The sequence below is a fragment of the Peromyscus leucopus genome, chromosome 2, assembly GCF_004664715.2.
Source record: "Peromyscus leucopus breed LL Stock chromosome 2, UCI_PerLeu_2.1, whole genome shotgun sequence".
In the NCBI taxonomy this organism is placed as follows: domain Eukaryota; kingdom Metazoa; phylum Chordata; class Mammalia; order Rodentia; family Cricetidae; genus Peromyscus; species Peromyscus leucopus.
In genome coordinates this window covers 99,434,074-99,442,531 of record NC_051064.1, presented here as the reverse complement: position 1 = coordinate 99,442,531, position 8,458 = coordinate 99,434,074, and positions in this window count along the sequence as shown.

Sequence of the window (8,458 nt, the reverse complement as noted above, 5' to 3'; positions counted from 1 at the left end):
ACATATCTGTAATAAACTTTCTCTCCCACCATATACCTAGGAGCAGTCATGTCCTTTCCTTTTTCTTTCTTTTTTTTTATTCACTCACCCCACCCCCACACACACAATCTCTCTCCTCTGAAAAGGTGATGTGTGGTGGACACCTTTAATCCCAGCGCTGAAGAGGCAGAGGCGGGTGGATCTCTGAGTTTCAGGACAGCCTCGCCAACATAATAATTCCAGGCCAACCATAGCTACTTAGTGAGACCCTGTCTCAAAATAATAAATAAAAATGTGAGGGCACTTGCTGAGATCTTGCAGCCTTTCTACCTCACAGCTCTCACAAAGGGCCTAATCAACCCTCCTCCTCTGGTGCCAGTGACCAGAGACATGTAACATAGCCACATTTTTAAATTACTTTGCCTCCTACTTTGGACCTCCAACCCCTTCAGAACCTTTAAGAATGGACTTTACTTTGTTATTTTTATTATTATTATTTTATTTTATTTTACAATACTATTCAGTTCTACATAACAGCCACAGATTCCCTTGTTCTCCCCCTTCATGCCCCCCCCCCCCTCCCCCAGCAGCCCCCTATTCCCACCTCCTCCAGAGCAAGGCCTCCCCTGAGGACTGAGATCGACCTGATAGACTCAGTCCAGGCAGGTCCAGTCCCCTCCTCCCAGATTGAACCAAGCGTCCTGCATAAGTCCCAGGTTTCAAAACAGCTAACTCATGCAATGAGCCCAGGACCTGGTACTACTGCCTAAATGCCTCCCAAAGAGATCAAGCCAATCAACTGTCTCACCCATTCAGAGGGCCTGATCCAGTTGGGAGCTCCTCAGTCTTTGGTTCATAGTTCATGTGTTTCCATTTGTTTGGCTATTTGTCCCTGTGCTTTATCCAACCTTTGGTTTCAACAATTTTTCTCTCATATAAACCCTCCTCTTCTCGCTAATTGGACTCACTGGCACTCCACCCGGGGCCTAGCCATGGATCTCTGCATCCAGATTCCTCAGTCCTTGGATAGGGTTTCTGGCCCAACTATTAGGGTGTTTGGTCATCCCATCACCAGAGTAGGTCAGTCCCGGCTGTCTCTCGGCCATTGCCAGCAGTCTTTTGTGGGGGTATCTTTGTGGATTTCTGTGGCCTCTTTAGCACTTTGTTTCTTCCTTTTCTCATGTGGTCTTCATTTACCATGGTCTCCTATTCCTTGTTCTCCCTCTCTGTTCTTGATCCAGTTGGGATCTCCCGCTCTCTTTCCCTTGACTCTCACTCTTCATTGCTCTCACTCATGTCCAGGTTGTATATGTAGATCTCAGCCATTTCGCCATCATTGAGCGATCCTCCTGTCTTTCTTGGGGTCCTGTTTTCCAGGTAGCCTCACTGGTGATGTGAGTAGCAGTCTAGTCATCCTTGTTCCACATCTAGTATCCTCCTATGAGTGAGTACATACCATATTTGTCTTTCTGAGTCTGGGTTACCTCACTCAGGATGATTTTTTCTAGATCCATCCATTTGCCCACAAACCTCATGATGTCATTGTTTTTCTCTGCTGAAGTAGTATTCCATTGTGTGTATGTGCCACAATTTATTTATTCATTCTTCAGTTGAAGGCATCTAGGTTGTTTCCAGGTTTTGGCTATTACAAACAATGCTGATATGAACAAAGCTGAGCAAGTGCTCTTGTGGTATGACTGAGCATTTCTTGGGTATATGCCCAAGAGTGTATAGCTGAATCTTGGGGGAGATTGATTCCCAATTTTCTAAGAAAGTGCCGTATTGATTTCCAAAGTGGTTTGTACAAGCTTGCATTCCCACCAGCAGTGGAGGAGAGTTCCCCAGTTCCACATCCTCTCCAGCATAAAGTGTCTTTAGTGTTTTTGATCTTAGCCATTCTGACAGGCGTAAGGTGGGAGAATGGACTTTACTTTGTTAGCTGGTACTGGCTGCTGCTCTCTTCAGAAACTCGCCATGCTGTCAGTGGCACTGATAGTTTTATAAAAACTCTCACGTGAAGAACAGTTAGTCTCAGGCACTCTCCCAAACCTACCACCTTTCCTCTGGGTCCCTAACATTTAACACACACACACACACACACACACACACACACACACACACACACACACAAATAATTTTGTTTTAAATTTTTTAGGATTTTTTTTTAAGAGAAAAAGAGCATGAAGGTTGGTGGTGGGCAAGATCTTGAAGGGTTGGGATAGGGAAAGCATATGATCAAAATTCATTGTCTAGAATCTCAAAGAATAAACAAAGGCATTTTAAATGTTTAAAAATGATTTATAAAGGGGAAAGAAGGAAGAAAAGAGAGAGTGAGAGAGAGGGAGGGAGGGAGGAAGTTCTGTGGTATAATCAGAAGGTTGCCAGCACTGGGGAAAGCTTGGTTACAAACCAGGAGTCTGCTGGGATGTAAATCACAATTCCCAGAGCCATACAAATGCTTAGGAGAAACTAATTTCTGAAAGAGCAACCACTCTTAGCCAGTCCCCACTTTTTTCTTCCAATGTAATATTTTTATTGATTATTTGGAATTTCACATAACGCACCATAACCACACTCGCTCCTCAGTTCTCCCAGGTCCACCCCTCCACCCTTGTAATATTCACCCTGTTATAAATTTGCAGGAGTAGGGAACACCCAGCTGCCAGAATATCCCACTGTTGAGGGAAAAATATGCTGACAGATGCAGCTGGGGCAATGTGGGGGGTGGGGGCAGCGCTTGGAAAGTCATTTACATCAAGGCTCTGCATCCACATGGAGAGTTTTATAACAGAGAGATGAAGAGAAAGATAGGAAAGAGGGAGACAAAGAAGAAAGAGAAAGGAGAGAGAGCAGAGGTATGCATACCTCAATGGGAATGGAGAGAGAGAGAGAGAGAGAAAGAGAGAAGAGAGAGAGAAGAGAGAGAGAAGAGAGAGAGAGAAGGAGAAGAAGAGAAGAAGAAGGAGAAGAAGAAGAAGAAGAAGAAGAAGAAGAAGAAGAAGAAGAAGAAGAAGAAGAAGAAGAAGAAGAAGAAGAGAGGAAGGGGAGCAAACAAGGCTTTACATCAGGATGCAGGGTGGCCCAAGGGCAGGATTTCAAGGGGTGGGTCAGAATATTAACACCTCACACAGACACACACACACACACACACACCCAAAAAAAAATTCCATTTTGTGTTGCCTGTATACTCACAGGAGCATGGTCAAACTCCCAGGATCAACCTCTTAAAGAAAAGTAAGTCCTTCCCCACACCTAGACCTTCCATGGTGGGGAGCTACAATTCAGTATCTTTATCACAATTATTAAGAGTTTTCTTCTATGGCTTACTTTTGGGAGGTGGGTGGGTAAGGGTGGAGTTTGTCACAGAAGCTTTCTATGTCTCTCTCTCAACTGTGAATCTGCTGTCATCAGTCATTGATACCACTTCAAAAGAAGATTCCTTGCATTTTACTGTCAGCAGGAGCATCGATCATGAACATCCACATGGTTCTAATGACAGTATGGACCACAGACATCCACAGAGCCTCCAGGGTCAGCATGTGCCAGGGACCTCAGCATGGTCTCCTGTGGTAATACAGACATCAACACAACCCTCGGTCACATCATGGACCACAAACACTATCATAGCCCTCAGCAGCTACACAAGCAATGGACATCAGCATGGCCTCTGGGATAACACGTGTACCAACATGATGGCAGACAGACCCAAGGATGTCAACATGGCCTTCTGCAGGAGCACAAACTACAGTTGTCTGCATGGCTTTCTGCTGTGGGATGATCTGTATGTTAAATTGCTCTGATTGGTCAATAAATAAAACACCGATTGGCCAGTGGCCAGGCAGGAAGTAGGTGGACAAGGAAAAGAGAATTCTGGAAGTGGAAGGCTGAGTGAAAGAGTCACTGCCAGTAGCCACCATGACAAGCAGCATGTGAAGATGCTGGTAAGACACGAGCCACATGGCAAGGTATAGATTTATAGAAATGGATTAATTTAAGCTATAAGAACCGTTAGCAAGAAGCCTGCCATGGCCATACAGTTTGTAAGCAATATAAGTCTCTGCGTTTACTTGGTTGGGTCTGAGCAACTGTGGGACTGGCGGGTGACAGAGATTTGTCCTGACTGTGGCAAGCAGGAAAACTCTAGCTACAGCTTTCATTAGTAACATGGCAGTGGATCTCAACATGGCCTCAGGTGCAGCACAGGCCACTCACATCTACATGGTTTCCTGTGGCAGGTCAACAGATCCAAACATTTAGACAGCCCTTTTAAACCACATTTGGTGTGAGTTCTTGGAACACAGTGCCTGGCACCTAGGGGTAGGGGACACAGTGCCAGGCTAGAGGTCTCTCCATTCAAATTACTGGACACCCATTGGTTTAACTTGCCTACTCAAACTCCTTCAGACTTATGGCTGGAAACGAAGCAAGTTCACTACTGCAGCAGGCAGTAAGACCCTTCACCCAGAGGGTGCTCCCCACCTCACTTTCATGAGCAGCTACTTCTTCCTGGAGCCTGACCTGCACCTGGTTCTCTCAGGTGCTTGCTGACTTTCCCTTGTTGGGTAATTGATAGACATGCGGGAAAATAAGAACTGAATGTTGATCTGCATTGGATGGTGAATTTCTTGAAGCTAAACTTACCGAACTTTCAAATACTTGGCATTAATCTTTGGCTGGGTGATGTTTACCATACAGATGGGAAGGTCTGAGTTCAGTCCCCAGAATCTACATAAAAAAGCCCAGTGTAGTAACCTGGTTTGTAATCTCGAGACTAGGAATGATCAGACCAGTAAATCTCCGGGAATCATGAGCTAGCCAGCATAGCTTTCTTGAGCCAATGAGGGATCTTGACTCAAAAATTAAAACAACAACAACAACAAAAACCCAAGTGTATGGCCCCTCAGAAAGATGCCTAGGGTTGAACTCGGATCTCCATACTCATGCACATACACATGGACACAAATGAACATACACAAAGATGCAAAGAAACATTAAACTTTGAGCAACAGAGATTACGGCTTTCTTGTGCCCATTAGAACACACACACAAAGCGAGAGGAGAGAGAGATATCACTGCCAGCATATTAAGAATTTGGGCTAATAAGCCTTCTTACCTACTCCTTATAGAAACTTTAAATACTACATTTCTTTTCTTTTTTCTTTCTGGGTGACTCCGTTTTGTTCTTTTGTTCCTTCTTAAGTTTGGGAACTTTGACATAGTGAACTCTTTCTCAAGTTGCTCTTCATTGCTCAGTGTCTTATCTCACTAACTCTTGAAATGAAACTTCTCTTTCTTTTAAACATTCCTCTGCTCATCCTTCTTTCATTACACTACATTTGGAGATTTCATTCCTACTATTAATGTCCTGTCCTATTGCTTTCCTTAAGCATTATGTCTTTTATTTTAATCAATTGTTTTTTCATTTTTCTATTATTGGTTCCATTTTAAAGTCTGTTTTAGCCTTCTGAACTACCATATATTTTTAAAAAATTCTTTTATGATTTTATGTACATGAATATCTTGACTGCATGTATATCTGTTCATTGCATACATTTCTGGTGTCCACAGATGGCAAAAGAAGGCGTTGGATCCTTAGAATGGAAGTTACAGACAGTTGTGAGCAGGTGTGTGGTTGCTGGAAATAGAACCAGATCATCTGGAAGAGCTGCCTTATCATTGAACCATCACCGCAGCCATGGCCTGTCTTCCTTTTATTCTCTTTTAAAATTATTTTTCTTATTGACTTAATGATACACAGGTAAAAACATACTTTGTATCATGACATATTCTGAAACATCATCTGGGTCATTTAATCTACATCAAACAATTGCAAACCAACACATTTGAGAATCCTAGACTAGAGGTCCAGGGGTCAATTAATCTGCTCATCTTTTTATATGATAGGTAACAATATAAAATGTATTGGTATAATTCTGATGAGCTAGAAGTATATATAGGCAAAGAGACGATAAAAATGGAAAAAGCCACTCCCCTCGGTACTTGGTCTCTGGATTCTTCTCAAGTTCAAGCACAAAATGTGGGTGGTACACATTGTCAGTGAGGAGTCATTTAGCTTAAACCAGATTTTCAGTTGCTTCCAGAGCTTCTTCATTGAGCATTCACAAGAGGAAATTAGAAATTCACTTGATTTTTAGGCATCCATTACTGATATCTCTTAAAATAAAATGCATTCACTTATTGGCTCTGTGCATATCACCAAGACAGGACAGACTGGCTGATGTTAAATGAAGTTATTAAGGACTAAGGTGAAAGAATGAAGGGAAAACTGAGTCTAGGCTCTGTCTTTAATGTGGGTACGAGATTCTCAGATGAGACCAAATCATGACATCTGATTTGACACTCTTCCCATAGGTTCAAGTCTCAAAGTGGTAGGGTGACAGTACATGTGGTGGGGTACAGGGTACAGTGAGAATCAAAGATATCTGAAGGAATTGAATGCTTCTGTGTGATACCTCTCTTGCTAGACGCTAAACAAGATACCACTTGTTAGACAAGACCCAGGTAGAAAGAAGTCAGGGCTCGTGTCTACATAGTTCTGACTCTTGAGCACACAGCTGGAAGGAACTTAGATGTTGATCAAACTGTCATTCAAACCAAACCATGTTGTGTACATTGTGTGTTTCATGAACACTCTCATTCTCTCCCAAACTACCTCCTTGTCCTCATGACTGCTCCCAGCACTCTATCTTCTAATAAATTGCAATGTCCTATGTACATCTCAACATTGATGTATTTGTCTTCAAACTTTCCATGCCTGGCAACTTCTCTCCTCCGTGGGTGAAAGTCTGTTTGACTAGATCACTTCACATACAATTTATTACCTTTTCAGAATGAAGAAGAAACTACATTAGAGCAGTTATAAAGGATGAAGTAAATCACAAAGCAGACTGTGGTGGTTTGAATAGAAATGGCCTCCATGGGTCCACAGGACTAGTGCCTAGGAGTGGCACTATTAGGAAATGTGAACTTGTTTGAGTAGGTGTGGCTTTGTTGGAGGAAATGTGTTATCAGGGGTGGGCTTTGAGGTCACAGAAGCTCAAATAGGCTTAGTGTGCTCATATCACTTCCTGCTGCCTGTTGATCCAGATGTAGAACTCCCTCCTACCTCTCTAGCTCAGTGTCTGCCTACATGCCACCATGCTTCCTGCTGTGATGATAATGGAGTAAACCTCTGAAGAGTAAGCCAGTCCCAATTAAATGTTTTCTTTTATAAGAGTTGTCATGGTCATGGTGTCTCTTCACAGCAATAAAACTATAACTAAGACACATACTAAGCATTCACTCAATGAGTGTGGCTGTCTGGGACCAGTAGGTTATTGTCCTGGCTCACCATGCATTTGTATTCCTGAGCCTTTGACCACAGAGTTAATTCATTTGTCTGAGATACAGTGGGTTGCTGGGTGCCTGGAGCTAAACAAAGTGCTTCTCACCACGAAGTTCTCATTCTTCCCCACAGAATCCTTTGAAGGGAGAATAATTTTTTACTCTTTCATAACTGGGGGTTTCAGGCTTAAAAGAGCCCACAGTTAGTTAACCATAGAACCTACAAGTTTATATTACTCCAGATCTTCAGAGATATAACCACTCAGAGCCTCCACCCTTTATCAAATTCTCCATATCTAATACAGTGGCTCTCAATCTGTGGGATGCAACCCATTTGAGGTCACATATCAGATATCTCACTTTCTGTAAAAGACATATCTTCATGATTTAGTCTAGGGAAGCATTGATGCTCACTCAGTTCTTACTGGTGAATGTATGAGTGAAAATATAAGAAGAAATATCAAACTCTAAAGTGAATTGGAGTTTGGTGAAGTGGAAATGAAGAAAAGAGTACGGAAACATTCCTATTACACCAAGGTACCTTTTCCACACACAAGTGCATAGACTCCACTCAGTTTTAGTCTCATTGTTTATACATGTACATCTCATGTCTAGCAGATGCTGTGTAGATGGCATTATCCTATGGATAAACAGACATTTGATTTTCTAAGAAGTCCATGCAAGCTGTACAAAACATGAACAGACATTCCTCTGCCCCTGCCAGGTCACATGTGTCTTATTTCTGCCTTCACTGCATAGACTTGAAGGAGAATGCCCAGGATATGATCATAGAGGTCACTATGATTGAACAATTTAGGGAAAAATAGTTAATTATGAAGATCTGGGGGTTTCATCTCTGTATGGTTTACAGGTAGAAATCACTACATCTGACTTTGAGTATAGTGGATGCTTTTGAGGATTGTAAGTCAAGGATTGAAGCCATGTGACCACATTGGTAAATATTTTCTCTATAAACTATTTACAAAACTATCTGAGAGGGTATGAACAGCAGAATCAGAAAAAATGATTGAATAGTATGCTAGCATTCAGATAGGAGAGATGATGGTATAGACCAGGAAGCAAGGAATTGGGCTAGTGGTGAGAACAGGCCTGTTGCTTCATACATTTTGTGTGG